Source organism: Arachis hypogaea, chromosome 11, assembly GCF_003086295.3.
Source record: "Arachis hypogaea cultivar Tifrunner chromosome 11, arahy.Tifrunner.gnm2.J5K5, whole genome shotgun sequence".
In the NCBI taxonomy this organism is placed as follows: domain Eukaryota; kingdom Viridiplantae; phylum Streptophyta; class Magnoliopsida; order Fabales; family Fabaceae; genus Arachis; species Arachis hypogaea.
In genome coordinates, this window is record NC_092046.1 from 118,506,077 (window position 1) to 118,523,834 (window position 17,758).

The 17,758-nt window shown below is 39.7% G+C and overlaps 1 non-coding gene across 1 annotated transcript; it reads left to right on the forward strand.

Moving 5' to 3' along the window:
* The first annotated feature begins 11,638 nt into the window (after window positions 1–11,638).
* LOC112724662 (small nucleolar RNA R71) lies at window positions 11,639–11,746 on the forward strand. The gene has a single exon (XR_003163815.1). It is a non-coding gene; the product is annotated as a small nucleolar RNA R71 (small nucleolar RNA).
* Window positions 11,747–17,758: the final 6,012 nt, after the last annotated feature.

A 17,758-nucleotide genomic window follows, 5' to 3' on the forward strand; every position in this document is an offset into this window, starting at 1 on the left:
GAGAGACGACCTGAGGTTTGAATACTTCGGTTTATTTTTATTGGGTTTGCTTATGTGACAAACAAGTTTTTGTACGAAAGGATTCTTTGTTGGTTTAGAAACTATACTTTCAACGAGAATTTATTTGCGAAATTCTTTACTAGCAAAGATCCGTTCGTCAAAATGGCGCCGTTGCTATATTTTAGGAGTTTATTTTCTTTAATTTTTTTTAGTTTTTATTTTTACTTGCTACTATGAATCCTCACCCCTTTGGCTATGAGTCTAGTTCAAATTATGTTGCAGGGAGTGGACGCTATACTGAGAAGTGAGAACATGCATCAAGGTTGGAACAATCAAAGATGGGAGGAGCCACAAGGATTTGATCAACCCTCTTGGCAAAAACTCCCTCCAATGAGCTATAACCAACAAGCATTCTATGATGCATACCAAGACAATAGTTGTGGTGGACCTCTTCGTGACAACCACCCTCCGCCAAATTACTATGGTCAAGAGTCATTCCAGGGTGCGTACCAAGATGATGAATATGATGGACTCCCTTGTAGTTAGTTACCAACAAGCCCCACCATATGCCTATGAACCCCCTCCTCAACATAACTTTGAACCACCATACTCACCAGCCCCTTACTACCAAACACCTTCATATGACCCGAACCATCATCCACCATACCAAACACCTTATGAGCCATATGAACAATATATGGGACCACCCCAATTTTAACCCAATTACTCCCAAGAACCACCACCTCCATATACTCCATGTCCATATCCATCAACCGAAGAGCCATATGATCTTAATCATGCAATCCGAGCGGAACGAGAATCAAAGGATCGTCTCAAGGAAACAGTGGATCAATTTCATGCAACTCTTCACCAATTGGAGCAAGCGATAAATCGATTAGCCTCCTAACGTTTGGATACTCAAGGAACCCCATGGCTTCACGTGGGGAGCCTCATGAAAAACGTAGCATGAAGGAGACACCAGAAACTCTGGTGGACAGTGAGAGGCATGACTTTGTATTGGAAGAATTGGAAGAAGTTACGCTTGCCAGAGAAGAGGTGGAAGTGGTTGAAGATCTAGGTGATGCTGAACCTCCATGGGAATCGAGAGTCGTAGAGAATTCCACCAAGAAGTTTGAAATTGATGCTAAGTAGGATAGTGCACACCCTCCAAGGCATATACCTTATGAAGAACTGGACGGAATAGATCAAGAAGCAAATTCCCTTGGTAATGATGATCATGAATCAAGTTCTCCTAGTGATGAACCTGCATTCGCAATTGAACTCCTTGAGCTTGAAGAACCTTCCCCAAGGGAATATGAAGATGATGTGGAGGTAGACTTTTTTCAACCTCCAACTTATGACTTGAGTGACGAGGAAGAAGTAGAAGACTTTGATCAAGACGTGGTTGCAATTGAAGAGGGTTGCAAGGAGGTGGAAGAATTCACAGACGAATACAAGGGAGTAGAGCTTGAAAGACCACTGGAAACACCTCTCCCAAGGCCATTACCACCCAATACAAACTTCAAGTGGGTAAAATCCTTAGCCTTTATCTTTACTTTCCCACTTGAATATAGTTTGCTTGAAACAGATGGTCAGTGATGAGAGAACTTTTGCGTGGTCGAGAAAATTGCGGATAAATCCTCGTTACAAGTATAGTTTCTAAACCTTCAAAAGTCCTTTCATACAAACGTGTTGGGTGTCACAAGTAACAAACCCCTTTAAAAATTGTTAACCGAGTATTCAAACCTCGGGTCGTCTTCTCAAGGAACTGCGAGGAAGTATGTTCTTATTATTGGCTATAAAGGTTGTAATCGGGGTTTAGAAGGTGAGAAGCAAGTAATTTAAATGACGAGTGAATTAAATGGCAATTAAGAATAAATAATAACTGTAAAGCAACTTTTAGCAAGGTAGGGAAATTAGAGGTCCAACTTAGTTATCTCTCTCAATAATAATGAAAGTTGAATCTAAACTCCACTTGGTCAACCTTCACCAGGGCAAAGGAAAGTCAAGGGACTAATTAAATTGACTTTCGAATCCTAATTATTTCCTCAGAAAAGGTTGGAATTATTTAAGTTCAGCTCAATTAGCAAGATAACGATTATCAATTATGTTGAGTTTAATAACTGTTGAGTTACTAAATTCTTAACCAGAACCAAAAGGGGAAAAGTAAAATTGCTGGAATGATAAAGAGGTCCTTAGATGGGAAGCAATGGTAACTTAAATCAAAGAGAACAATCATAAACTGAAAATACCTCAATTATCATTAATTCAAATAACAGTCTGTAACATGGGAGAATTCATAAATCAAATTATAATAATCAATTCAAATGTTGGAATAAATAAATAGAAGTAATACTAAAAGAACATTAAACCTGGGATCCAGAGTTACTCTTAAAACAAGAAGAAATCCTAAATCCTAAAAGAGAGAGAGAAGATCTCCCTCTCAACTAAATCTAAATCATTGAAAGGTAAAATATGCGAGCTCCCTTTGAATGGAAGCATTCCCACACTTTATAACCTCTGGTCTATGCTGTCTGTACTTGGATCTGGGCCAAAAAGAGCTTCAGAATTCGCTGGGGGCGTATTCTGTAATTTCTGGTGTGTGGCCTCTGTCACGCGTCCGCATGGGTCACACGGTCGCGTCCTTCGGAGCTTTTCCTTGCCACGCGGTCGCGTCAGTCATGCGGCCGCGTCGCTGCTGATTTGTGCTTGGCACGCGATCGCGTCATCCATGCGATCGCGTGGATACCAGTTTCTTTAAAGCTCCGTTTTGCTTTCTCCTTCCATTTTAGTATGTTTCCTTTTTCATCCTTTAAGTCATTCTGCCTTAGAAAATCTGAAACTACTCGACACACTAATCACGGCATCGAATGGAAATAAAGGTAATTAAAATAATTAATTTTTAAAGCTTAGGAAACATGTTTTTCACAACATGACATAATAAGGAAGGGAAAGTAAAACCATGCAATTAATGTGAATAAGTAGGTGAAGAGTTGAATAAATCACTCTAATTAAGCACAAAAGAACTCATGAAATATGGGTTTATCAACCTCCCCACACTTAAACACTAGCATGTCCTCATGCTAAATCCAAGGTAAATAATTAAGGTTAAAGTGATGGAATGTTATGAAATGCAGCCTATGCTAAATGCATCTACCTAATGGGTCATGCAATTCTAATTCATCTACTCATATATAAAGCTTACATGTAGCTAAGTTAATTCACATTCTCAAGGAGTTATGTATATATATATATATATATATATATATATATATATATATATATATATATATATATATATATATATATATATATATAGCTAACCCTTAAAAAATAAAGCATTTTAGCAAATGAGATGGGAAAGAAAACATTGTACAAACTTGCAAAATAATTAGTAAATTTTAAGCACAGATATATGTTGATGAGTTGTTGAACCCTCACTGGTTTTTGTGTTTACTCTCTAGTCACTCAGTGTTTATTGGGTTTATTCACTCTATTTTTCTTTTTATTCTTACTTTCTATAACTTTGTTTTTTATCTAACCAATCAACAATTACAGAATATAGTCATACCAAAAAGTCATGAGGTCTTAATTAAGGTTGTAATGGGGCCAAGGTAAAGGTAAGGATTTATGTATATGGTTAAGTGAGCTAATAAGTGAATCCTTAATTAGACTAAGATCTCACCTAACATACATATGTAGTAAAATAAAATCCCTTTACCTATTTTCCCATATTTCCCACTTATTGTTGCATGCTCATGTTTCACTTTTTATTTTTATTCCATGTGCATTGTTTTCATCGGAAAATTTCTTTTTGTATCCCCTTTTATTTAGATGCTGAAAAATAATTTTTTTTTTAATACACATGATAATTGAATCACTTAGATTTTCTCATGAGTATGCTTCCCAAATTTTATTTTATTCCCTTTTACTTCTCTACCCTTTTGTTTCTATTACCCATGTTCCCAAAAGGTTTCCCACATTTAACTCTATTCATAATTTTCTATCTTAAGCTAACTAAGGATTCACTTGGGATTTTCCTTTGTTTTTCTGCTTAAGGCTAGTAATTTGGCTAAATAGAATAAAGGGGTTTTAAAAGGCTCAAGGGGGTTAACAAGGGTGATGTAAAAGGTAGGCTGATTTGGGGTGAGTGAGCTAAAATCAAATGATGGCCTCAATCATTCTCTTGGTATGTATCTATTCTATATTCTATAATTGGACATATAGATTAAAGCAAAGGAAAGAACATCAGAATAAAAAAGAAATGTAACACATAGAAATGAAATTATGGTTTGAATGCAACCATACAATTTAAGCTCAAGACTCACAGGCTGTGTGTTCTCTAACTCAAGCATCATATATCATTCATATATTGTATGCAGGTTTAGTTAAAAATTCCCATTATTCTCTTGAAAAATAATTATTTAGGGTAGCTTTTAAAGTTTTAATGTTCCTCCTTGATGAAATGTTGTCAACTAACATGTAATGCTATATATACAAGGTGTGGGTTGTTTTGATTCTGTTAAAGTTTCTAGTTTACTTCCTTTTTATATTTTTCTATTTAAAATATGCTATCTTTATGTTAAAAAAGGGTAAACTATACTAATTAATCCACTAATAAATCAGAATTGCAAACTAAACTAAATGACTAAAATGAGCTAAATAACTAAAATATGAACAAAAAAAATGCAAAATGCAGAAAATAGAGTAAAATACACAAGTAGCAATGTATAAGTACTCAGAAAATAACAATAAAAGAAAAAGAGAAAAATACAGAAAAATATCCAAAATAAAAAAAAATATGTAGTAGTTCACCAAAATAAACGCCAGAGATGGCGACCTCCCCACACTTAAAATGAAGCATCGTCCTCGATGCTCAATCAAGCCGGTTGTGAAGGAGTGTCATCACTGGTAGGGATGGTAGCTGGGGTCTCTGTGGCGGTGGTGGGCTGAGAGTCTGGCTGCTGTAGAGGGGAGACAGACTGGATCGGGATCTCCGGATCTGCAGCCTCAATCTGGGGCATAACCTCCTGATGCGGGGCAGTCTGCTCTGTGGCTGCTGGTGCACGAAATTGTGATGTCCAGGCTCGAACAATCCCTGGTAATGGCTCCAAAGCTTGGTGCTTTGATCTTAATTCATAATTGTCACAACTTCGATACAACTAACCAGCAAGTGCACTGGGTCGTCCAAGTAATACCTTACGTGAGTAAGGGTCGAATCCCACGGAGATTGTTGGTATGAAGCAAGCTATGGTCACCTTGTAAATCTCAGTCAGGCAGATATAAAGTGATAATGGTGTTTTCGAATATTATATAGTAAAATAGGGATAGAGATACTTATGTAAATCATTGGTAGGAATTTCAGATAAGCGAATGGAGATGCTTTTCATTCCTCTGAACCTCTGCTTTCCTGCTATCTTCATCCAATCAGTCTTACTCCTTTCCATGGCTGGCTTTATGCAAGGGCATCACCGTTGTCAGTGGCTACATCCCCTCCTCTCAGTGAATAATATGCTCACGCACCCTGTCACGGCACGGCTATTCATCTGTCGGTTCTCGATCATGCTGGAATAGGATTCACCCTCCTTTTGCGTCTGTCACTAACGCCCAACAATCGCGAGTTTGAAGCTCGTCACAGTCATTCAATCATTGAATCCTACTCAGAATACCACAGACAAGGTTTAGACCTTCCGGATTCTCTTGAATGCCGCCATCATTCTAGCTTACGCCACGAAGATTCTGGTTAGGAGATCTAAGAGATACTCATTCTAGCTTAATTCATGTAGAACAGAAGTGTTTGTCAGGCACGCGTTCATAGGGGAGAATGGTGATGAGCGTCACACATAATCATCACCTTCATCACGTTCTTGGGTGCGAATGGATATCTTAGAAGCGAAATAAGAAGAATTGAATAGAAAATAGTAGTACTTTGCATTAATCTTTGAGGAACAGCAGAGCTCCACACCTTAATCTATGGAGTGTAGAAACTCTACCGTTGAAAATACATAAGTGAAAGGTCCAGGCATGGCCGTGTGGCCAGCCCCTATGGTCTAAGAACAATGCGTTCAAAGATGGTCAAAAAGACGCCTAATACAATAGTAAGAGGTCCTATTTATAATAAACTAGTCACTAGGGTTTACATGAGTAAGTAATTGATGAATAAATCCACTTCCGGGGCCCACTTGGTGTGTGTTTGGGATGAGCCTAAGTGTTACACGTGCAGAGGCCATTTGTGGAGTTGAACGCCAGTTTTTGTGCCAGTTTGGGCGTTCAACTCTGGTTTTGGATCCTTTTCTGGCGCTGGACGCCAGATTTGGGCAGAAGGCTGGAGTTGAACGCCAGTTTACGTCATCAATTCTTGGCCAAAGTATGGACTATTATATATTTCTGGAAAGCCCTGGATGTCTACTTTCCAACGCAATTGGAAGCGCGCCATTTCGAGTTCTGTAGCTTCAGAAAATCCACTTTGAGTGCAGGGAGGTCAGAATCCAACAGCATCAGCAGTCCTTCTTCAACCTCTGAATCTGATTTCTGCTCAAGTCCCTCAATTTCAGCCAGAAAATACCTGAAATCACAGAAAAACACACAAACTCATAGTAAAGTCCAGAAATGTGAATTTAACATAAAAACTAATGAAAACACCCCTAAAAGTAACTAGATCCTACTAAAAACATACTAAAAACAATGCCAAAAAGCGTATAAATTATCCGCTCATCACAACACCAAACTTAAATTGTTGCTTGTCCCCAAGCAACTTAAAATCAAATAGGATAAAAAGAAGAGAATATACTACAAATTCCAAACTATCAATGAAACAGAGCTTCAATCATATGAGCGGGACTTATAGCTTTTTGCCTCTTGAATAGTTTTGGCATCTCACTTTATCCATTGAGGTTCAGAATGATTGGCATCTATAGGAACTTCAGATTTCGAATAGTGTTATTGACTCTCCTAGTTCAGTATGATGATTCTTGAACACAGCTTCTTTATGAGTCTTGGCCGTGGCCCTAAGCACTTTGTTTTCCAGTGTTACCACCAGATACATAAATGCCACAGACACATAATTAGGTGAACCTTTTCAGATTGTGACTCAGCTTTGCTAGAGTCCCCAATTAGAGGTGTCCAGGGTTCTTAAGCACACTCTTTGTTTTTGCTTTGGACCTTGACTTTAACCGCTCAGTCTCAAGTTTTCACTTGACACCTACACGCCACAAGCACATGGTTAGGGACAGCTTGGTTTAGCCGCTTAGACCAGGATTTTATTCCTTTAGGCCCTCCTATCCACTGATGCTCAAAGCCTTGGGATCCTTTTTATTTGCCCTTGCCTTTTGGTTTTAAGGGTTATTGGCTTTTTCTGCTTGCTTTTTCTTTTTCTTTCTATTTTTATTTTTTTTTTCTATTCTTTTTTTTTCTTTTTTTTTTCTGCAAGCTTTGTTCTTTGCTGCTTTTTCTTGCTTCAAGAATCATTTTTATGATTTTTCAGATTATCGAATAACATGTCTCCTAGTCATCATTCTTTCAAGAGCCAACATATTTAATATTCTTAAACAACAACTTCAAAAGACATATGCACTGTTCAAGCATACATTCAGAAAACAAGAAGCATTGTCACCACATCAATATAATTAAGCTAAGTTCAAGGATAAATTCGAAACTCATGTACTTCTTGTTCTTTTGAATTAAAATATTTTTCTTTTAAGAGAGGTGATGGATTCATAGGACATTCATATCTTTAAGACATAGTTACTACTACTAATGATCATGTAATGAAGACACAAACATAGATAAGCACATAACATAGAAAACAAAAAACAGAAGAAAGAAGAACAAGGAATGAATCCACCTTAGTGATGGTGGCGTTTCCTTCTTGAGGAACCAATGATGTCCTTGAGCTCTTCTATGTCTCTTCCTTGTCTTTGTTGCTCCTCCCTCATTGCTTTTTGATCTTCTCTTATTTCATGGAGCATGATGGAGTGCTCTTGATGTTCCACCCTTAGTTGTCCCATATTGGAACTCAATTCTCCTAGGGAGGTGTTGATTTGCTCCTAATAATTTTGTGGAGGAAAGTGCATTTGAGGCATCTCAGGGATCTCATGGAAGTGAGCTTCTTGTGCCTCTTGAGCTCCATGACTGGGCTCTCTTGCTTGCTCCATCTTTTTCTTAGTGATGGGCTTGTCCTCTTTGATGAGGATATCTTCCTCTATGTCAATCCCAGCCGAATTGCATAGGTGGCAAATGAGGTGAGGAAAGGCTAACCTTGCCATAGTGGAGGACTTGTCAGCCACCTTGTAGAGTTCTTGAGGTATAATCTCATGAACTTCCACCTCTTCTCCAATCATGATGCTATGGATCATGATGGCCCGGTCTATAGTAACTTCAAACCGGTTGCTAGTGGGAATGATTGAGCATTGAATAAACTCCAACCATCCTCTAGCAATAGGCTTGAGGTCCAATCTTCTTAGTTGAACCGGCTTGCCTTTGGAGTCAATCTTCCATTGAGCTCCTTCTACACATATGTCCATAAGGACTTGGTCCAACCTTTGATCAAAGTTGACTCTCCTTGTGTAGGGGCGTGCGTTCTCTTCCATGTATGGCAAGTTGAACGCCAACCTCACATTCTCCGGACTAAAATCTAAGTATTTCCCCCGAACCATTGTAACATAGTTCTTTGGATCCGGGTTCTTACTTTGATCATGGTTCTTGGTGATCCATGCATTGGCATAGAACTCTTGAACCATTAGGATGCCGACTTGTTGGATGGGATTTGTTAGAACTTCCCAACCTCTTCTTTGAATTTCATGTCGGATCTCCAGATACTCATTTCTTTTGAGTTTAAAAGGGACCTCAGGGATCACCTTCTTCTTGGCCACAACATCATAGAAGTGGTCTTGATGGGCTTTGGAGATGAACCTTTCCAATTCCCATGACTCGGATGTGGAAGCTTTTATCTTCCCTTTCCCTCTTCTAGAGGATTCTCCGGTCTTAGATGCCATCAATGGTAATGGAAAAACAAAAAGCTTATGCTTTTACCACACCAAACTTAGAATATTGCTCGCCCTCGAGCAATAAACAAAAGAATAGAAGAAGAAGAAGAAGAAATATGGAGAGGGAGAGGGAATTGTGGTTTCGGCCAAGAGGAGTGTAGAGGGGTGTGTTGTGTGAATTTGAAGAAGAATGGAGGCTTTATATAGGGTAGGGAGGTGGGGTATTGGTTCGGCCATATGGGTGGGTTTGGGTGGGAAATTGGTTTTGAATTTTGAAGGTAGGTGGAGTTTATGAGGTAGGTTTATTGGGAAGAGTGGGTGGATGTGAGTGGTGAAGGTTTAGTGGGGAAGAGAGATTGAGGTGATTGGTGAGGGGTTTTTAGGGAAGAGTGTTTATGGGGTTGTGTGAAAGAGAGTAGTGAGAAGAAGTGAGTGGAGGTAGGTGGGGATCCTGTGGGGTCCACAGATCCTGAGTGGATCCTGTGGAGTCCACAGATCCTGAGATGATCCTGTGGGGTCCACAGATCCTGAGGTGTCAAGGCATTTACATCCCTGCACCATTAGGCATGTAAAAATGCCTTTGTACCCAACTCTGGGCGTTCAGCGCCAGGTTGGTGGCCATTTTGGGCGTTCAACGCCCATTTGTGTGCCATTTCTGGCGTTGAACGCCAGAACCATGCCTGTTCTGGCGTTCAGCGCCCAGAAGCTGCCCATTTTGGGCGTTCAGCGCCAGAACTATGCTCTGTTCTGGCGCTGAACGCCAGACAGATGCTCCTCCAGGGTGTGATTTTTCTTCTGCTGTTTTTGATTCCGTTTTCAATTTTTATATTTATTTTGTGACTCCACATGATCATGAACCTAAGAAAACATAAAAAACAATAAAAATAAGAATTAGATAAACATTGGGTTGCCTCCCAACAAGCGCTTCTTTAATGTCAATAGCTTGACAGTGGGCTCTCATGGAGCCTCACAGATGTGCAGAGCTTTGTTGAGACTCTCCAACACCAAACTTAGAGTTTGGATATGGGAGTTCAACACCAAACTTAGAGTTTGGTTGTGGCCTCCCAACACCAAACTTAGAGTTTGACTGTGGGGGCTCTGGTTGACTTTGCTTGGAGAGAAGCTTTTGCTGCTTCCTCTCCATGGTTGCAGAGGGAGATCCTTGAGTTTTTGAATACAAGGGAGTTCTCATTCCATTGAAGGAATATTTCACCTCTGTCAACATCAATCACAGCTCTTGCTGTGGCCAGGAAAGGTCTTCCTAGGATGATGGATTCATCCTCTTCCTTTCCAGTATCCAGGACTATGAAATCAGTAGGTATGTAAAGGCCCTCAACCTTTACTAATACATCTTTTACTTGTCCATAAGCCTGTTTTCTTGAGCTGTCTGCCATCTCTAGTGAGATTTTAGCAGCTTGCACCCCATAGATTCCCAGTTTCTCTATTACAGAGAGGGGCATGAGGTTTATCCCTGAACCAAGGTCACACAGAGCCTTAAAGATCATGGTGCCTATGGTGCAGGGTATTATGAACTTTCCAGGATCCTGTCTCTTCTGAGGCAATGTCAGTTGATCCAGATCACTTAGTTCATTGATAAACAAGGGAGGTTCAACTTCCCAAGTATCAATGCCAAATAATTTGGCATTTAGCTTCATGATTGCACCAAGAAACTTGGCAGGTTGCTCTTCAGTAACATCCTCATTCTCTTCAGAAGAGGAATACTCATCAGAGCTCATGAAGGGCATAAGGAGGTTCAATGGGATCTCTATGGTCTCTAGATGAGCCCCAGAGTCCTTTGGTTCCTCAGAGGGAAGCTCCTTATTGATCACTGGACGTCCCAGGAGGTCTTCCTCCTTGGGATTCACGTCCTCTCCTCTCCTCACAGGTTCGGCCATGGCGCTTATGTCAATGGCCTTGCACTCTCCTTTTGGGTTCTCTTCTGTATTGCTTGGGAGAGTACTAGGAGGGATTTCAGTGATCCTTTTACTCAGCTGGCCCACTTGTGCTTCCAGATTTCTAATGGAAGACCTTGTTTCATTCATGAAACTTACAGTGGCCTTAGATAGATCAGAGACTAGATTTGCTAAATTAGAAGCGTTTTGTTCAGAGTTCTCTATCTGTTGCTGAGTTGATGATGGACAAGGTTTGCTATTGCTAAACCTGTTTCTTCCACCATTATTAAAGCCTTGTTGGGGCTTTTGATCCTTCCATGAGAAATTTGGATGATTTCTCCATGTTGAGTTATAGGTGTTTCCATAAGGTTCACCTAAGTAGTTCACCTCTGCTATTGCAGGGTTCTCAGGATCATAGGCTTCTTCTTCAGAAGATGCCTCTTGAGTACTGTTGGATGCAGCTTGCATTCCATGCAGACTCTGAGAAATCATATTGACTTGCTGAGTCAATATTTTGTTCTGAGCCAATATGGCATTCAGAGTATCAACTTCAAGAACTCCCTTCTTCATAGGCGTCCCATTGCTTACAGGATTCCTTTCAGAAGTGTACATGAACTGGTTATTAGCAACCATGTCAATGAGTTCTTGAGCTTCTGCAGGCGTTTTCTTTAGGTGAATGGATCCACCTGCAGAAGTGTCCAGTGACATCTTTGATAGCTCAGATAAACCATCATAGAATATATCCAGGATGGTCCATTCTGAAAGCATGTCAGAAGGACACTTTTTGGTCAACTGTTTGTATCTTTCCCAAGCTTCATAGAGGGATTCACCTTCTTTCTGTCTGAAGGTTTGAACATCAGCTCTAAGCTTGCTCAGCTTTTGAGGAGGAAAGTACTTGGCTAAGAAAGTCGTGACCAGCTTATCCCAAGAGTTCAGGCTGTCTTTGGGTTAAGAATCCAACCATAATCTAGCTCTGTCTCTTACAACAAAGGGGAAAAGCATGAGCCTGTAGACTTCAGGATCTACTCCATTAGTCTTAACAGTATCACATATCTGCAAGAATTCAGTTAAGAACTGAAAAGGATCTTCAGATGGAAGTCCATGAAACTTGCAGTTCTGCTGCATCAGAGAAACTAATTGAGGTTTCAGCTCAAAGTTGTTTGCTCCAATGGCAGGAATGGAGATGCTTCTTCCATGTAAATTGGAATTAGGTGCAGTAAAGTCACCAAGCATCTTCCTTACATTATTATTATTTTCGGCTGCCATATTCTCTTCCTGTTCGAAAATTTCTGAAAGGTTATCTCTGGATTGTTGTATTTTAGCTTCTCTTAATTTTCTCTTCAGAGTCCTTTCAGGTTCTGGATCTGCTTCCACAAGAATGTTCTTATCCTTGCTCCTGCTCATATGACAAAGAAGAAGGCACAGAAAAATAATAATAATAATAGAGATCCTTTATACCACAGTATAGGGATCCCTTTGTGAGTGGAAGAAAAGAGGGGGAGACAAAGAATGTGATGTAAAGGAAGAAGCACAACTGTACGGATGGAAGAGATGTGAGATGAGATGTTAGGATATGAATGAATAAATAGAATGAGATGGGGGAGGGATAATTTTCGAAAATTATTTTGAAAAAGAGTTAGTGATTTTCGAAAATGGTTTTTGAAAAATGTTAGTGATTTTCGAAAATTTTTGAAATCAAAAATAAAAAATAAAAATAATTAGTTAATTAAAAAGAAATTTTGAAAAAGAGGGAAGATATTTTCGAAAATTAGAGAGAGAGAGAGAGTTAGTTAGGTAGTTTTGAAAAAGTTAAGAAACAAACAAAAAGTTAGTTAGTTAGTTGAAACAAATTTTGAAAAGATAAGAAGTTAGGAAGTTAGAAAAGATATTTGAAAAGATATTTTTGAAAAAGATAAGATAAGAAGATATTTTTGAAAAGATATGATTGAAATTAGTTTTGAAAAAGATTTGATTTTTAAAATCTCAATTAATGACTTGATTCATAAGAAATCACAAGATATGATTCTAGAACTTAAAGTTTGAATCTTTCTTAACAAGCAAGTAACAAACTTCAAATTTTTGAATCAACACATTAATTGATTATGTTATTTTCGAAAATTTGGTATAAAAATAAGAAAAAGATTTTTTGAAAAATATTTTTGGAATTTTCGAAAATAACTAAGAATTTTGAAAAAGATTTGATTTTTGAAAAAGATTTTGAAAAAGATAAGATTTTCAAATTGAAAATTTGATTTGACTCATAAGAAACAATTTGATTTTAAAAATTTTTGAAAAAGTCAATCCAAATTTTCGAATTTGATGAGAGAAAAAGGGAAAGATATTTTTTTTTATTTTTGAATTTTTATGATGCACGAGAGAAAAACACTTAAAAGGTGCAATGCATGAAATTTTTAGATCAAAACATGTGATGCATGCAAGAATGCTATGAATGTCAAGATGAACACCAAGAACACTTTGAATGTCAAGATGAACATCATAGACACAATTTTGAAAAATTTTTAATGCAAAGAAAACATGCAAGACACCAAACTTAGAATTCTTTAATGCTTAGACACTAAGAATTCAAGAATGCATATGATAAACATGAAAAGACACAAAACAAAAAATCATCAAGATCAAACAAGAAGACTTACCAAGAACAACTTGAAGATCATGAAGAACACTATGAATGCATGATATTTTCGAAAAATGCAAGATGCATATGCAAGTGACACCAAACTTATGATATGACTCAAGACTCAAACAAGAACACAAAAATATTTTTTATTTTTATGATTTTCTAAATTTTTTTTTTATTTTTCGAAAATTAATATGAAAAAGAAAAAAATAAGGATTCCAAAATTTTTAACATGAATTCCAGGAATCTTGCTTTCTTAGTCTAAAGCTTCAGTCCAGGAATTAGACATGGCTCACTAGCCAGCCAAGCTTTCAAAGAAAGCTCCAGTCCAAAACACTAGACATGGCCAATGGCCAGCCAAGCTTCAGCAGATGATCATGGATCAGCAGCAGGTGGATGAGCAACAACTAATTTGCTCTTGATAACAAATTGCAAGCCTCAGTCCAAATGAATTTAGACATGGCTTTACAGCCAGCCAGGCTTCACATGCTTCATGAAATACTAGAATTCATTCTTGAAAATTTTGAATAAATTTTTGAAAACATTTTTTTTTTCGAAAATAAAAGAGAAATTTTGAAAGATTTTTTTGAAAGATTTTTGAAAAGAAAACGAAAAGAAAGCTACCCAATCTGAGCAACAAGATGAACCGTCAGTTGTCCAAACTCGAACAATCCCCGGCAACGGCGCCAAAAACTTGGTGCTGTTGCCGGATCAAAAGGGAATCTGGCACTGATGTTACCGGACTAAAAGCTTGCCGAAGACTCAAACAATCCCCGGCAACGGCGCCAAAAACTTGGTGCACGAAATTGTGATGTCCAGGCTCGAACAATCCCTGGTAATGGCTCCAAAGCTTGGTGCTTTGATCTTAATTCATAATTGTCACAACTTCGATACAACTAACCAGCAAGTGCACTGGGTCGTCCAAGTAATACCTTACGTGAGTAAGGGTCGAATCCCACGGAGATTGTTGGTATGAAGCAAGCTATGGTCACCTTGTAAATCTCAGTCAGGCGGATATAAAGTGATAATGGTGTTTTCGAATATTATATAGTAAAATAGGGATAGAGATACTTATGTAAATCATTGGTAGGAATTTCAGATAAGCGAATGGAGATGCTTTTCATTCCTCTGAACCTCTGCTTTCCTGCTATCTTCATCCAATCAGTCTTACTCCTTTCCATGGCTGGCTTTATGCAAGGGCATCACCGTTATCAGTGGCTACATCCCCTCCTCTCAGTGAATAATATGCTCACGCACCCTGTCACGGCACGGCTATTCATCTGTCGGTTCTAGATCATGCTGGAATATGATTCACCCTCCTTTTGCGTCTGTCACTAACGCCCAACAATCGCGAGTTTGAAGCTCGTCACAGTCATTCAATCATTGAATCCTACTCAGAATACCACAGACAAGGTTTAGACCTTCCGGATTCTCTTGAATGCCGCCATCATTCTAGCTTACGCCACGAAGATTCTGGTTAGGAGATCTAAGAGATACTCATTCTAGCTTAATTCATGTAGAACAGAAGTGTTTGTCAGGCACGCGTTCATAGGGGAGAATGGTGATGAGCGTCACACATAATCATCACCTTCATCACGTTCTTGGGTGCGAATGGATATCTTAGAAGCGAAATAAGAAGAATTGAATAGAAAATAGTAGTACTTTGCATTAATCTTTGAGGAACAGCAGAGCTCCACACCTTAATCTATGGAGTGTAGAAACTCTACCGTTGAAAATACATAAGTGAAAGGTCCAGGCATGGCCGTGTGGCCAGCCCCTATGGTCTAAGAACAATGCGTTCAAAGATGGTCAAAAAGACGCCTAATACAATAGTAAGAGGTCCTATTTATAATAAACTAGTCACTAGGGTTTACATGAGTAAGTAATTGATGAATAAATCCACTTCCGGGGCCCACTTGGTGTGTGTTTGGGCTGAGCCTAAGTGTTACACGTGCAGAGGCCATTTGTGGAGTTGAACGCCAGTTTTTGTGCCAGTTTGGGCGTTCAACTCTGGTTTTGGATCCTTTTCTGGCGCTGGACGCCAGATTTGGGCAGAAGGCTGGCGTTGAACACCAGTTTACGTCGTCAATTCTTGGCCAAAGTATGGACTATTATATATTGCTGGAAAGTCCTGGATGTCTAATTTCCAACGCAATTGGAAGCGCGCCATTTCGAGTTCTGTAGCTCCAGAAAATCCACTTTGAGTGCAGGGAGGTCAGAATCCAACAGCATCAGCAGTCCTTCTTCAACCTCTGAATCTGATTTCTGCTCAAGTCCCTCAATTTCAGCCAGAAAATACCTGAAATCACAGAAAAACACACAAACTCATAGTAAAGTCCAGAAATGTGAATTTAACATAAAAACTAATGAAAACACCCCTAAAAGTAACTAGATCCTACTAAAAACATACTAAAAATAATGCCAAAAAGCGTATAAATTATCCTCTCATCAGCTGCCTGCTGATGAGTCTCCGCCTGGGAATAAGTCTCCTCCTCGTGCTCATCCTCCTCCTCCTCCGATGGCTCTGAAAGGGTGTCGGGCTCGGAGGGGATGTCGGCGCCCTGTCTGATCATCAGCTTTAGATGGGAATAGCGTCGCTTGCTGCGGCGCTCCAATCTCTCATACAGGCGCCTGTTATGGCGCTCCATCTGATCAAGCTGGCGGAAAAGACGGTGCACGAGGCGATAAACTGGCTCAGAGGCGGGTGGAGGTGCAGTGGTGGCAGCAGGGGCAGCTGGGGCAGCTGTGGATGAAGAGGGTCTAGCAGACAGAGGGGCTGTCTCATCAGTAGCAGTGACAGGTGGTGGTCTGTAGCCCAAGGCAAGGAAGTTCCTGCGGTGCGGGATGATCTTCCTGCAGTCCGCTGCTGGTGGTCGCTCATCGGCATCCTCCCAAGGCACATCAGCCTGACGGCCTAGCCGTGTAACCAGGTAAGGAAAGGGGAGGGTGCCTCGGACGTGGGCCCTGGCCATATAATGCCGGATAAAACGAGGCATATAAATGTCCTTACCCTCCAGCACACACCAAAGGAGGGTGATCATGGTAGCTGGGATCTCCGTCTCGTGAGTACTCGGCATCACAAAATTACTCAAGATCTGATGCCATAGCCGAGCCTCATCATTTAAGTACACTCTCTTGATCCCTCTAGGCATAGTGGTGTTCTGACCCATCTCCCAAGGAACAGCAGGGTCGAGAGCTATCCTTGCCTTCACAGCATCCCAGTCAAACTGCATCTGGCCCATGTTTTCCTCAGCCTGTGCAAAACCATCTGGCTTATCGGACTTGGCTGGGAGCTGGAGAATGGTCTCTATGGCCTCCTCAGTGACCAGAATTTGCTTTCCCCTCAGGTTCACTGCATCTAGGGTAGTAAGGTAGTAGTTGCAATAGAATTCCCGGACCCAAGATGCATTGACCTCTGTCAGTGATCTCTCCAGAAAGAACCAGCCCCTTTGCTTGATTTGCTCAGTAGTGTATTGCTGGAGGGCTTCTGGAATCTTCAAGGTACGTTCCAGGTATAGATTTCTGGAGTTTGCAAAAGTCGGGTACTTCAGCTCACAGTACCGGTTTGCAAATTTTATAGGATCAGTCGAAGGGAGCAGCTGGTCAGCTTTTTCCTGCTGTGTGAAATTCTTCTCCCGCCATGAGGAATCGTGCATTAGAGAAATGATGGACTGGGAGGAATCTCCTCTCTTACGCTTGCCAGTAGCCTTGCCTTTACCTTTCCTCTGTGAGGCAGACATCCTGAAAAACAGAAAACCAGGAATGGATAAAAAAATAGGAAAGCAAATAGGCAATTTAAACAAAGGAAACTCAAAGCGGTAAGGGAGGAATAGAATAAGGAAAATGAGTATATGAGATGTGATTGAATTATGTTAAATGGAAAAAAAATAAGCAATATGCCATGGTTAGAAAGTTAGAGGAAATTGAAAATAATCAGAAAAGAGATCAAAAGGGTTAGTATGGTTAGGATTTGAAAAAAGAAATTAGTAAATTAAAATTAGTGAGTTAGGAAGGTAAGTGGCATAGAAAAATTCTATATAACAAGGATTCACAGGTAAGAATAGAAGTACTCATAATTGAATAAAGAAAATAGGGTGATGCTGATTCGAATAGAAATAAAGAAATCAGAAATTGGAATCAGTGAATCACAAATGCATGTTATGAACCAGGAAAGCAAAAGAGGATAAGAAAGTGGCCCTTAGCATTCATGAAATGGTTTGGGGGGGTAGAGTAAAACAGAGTTG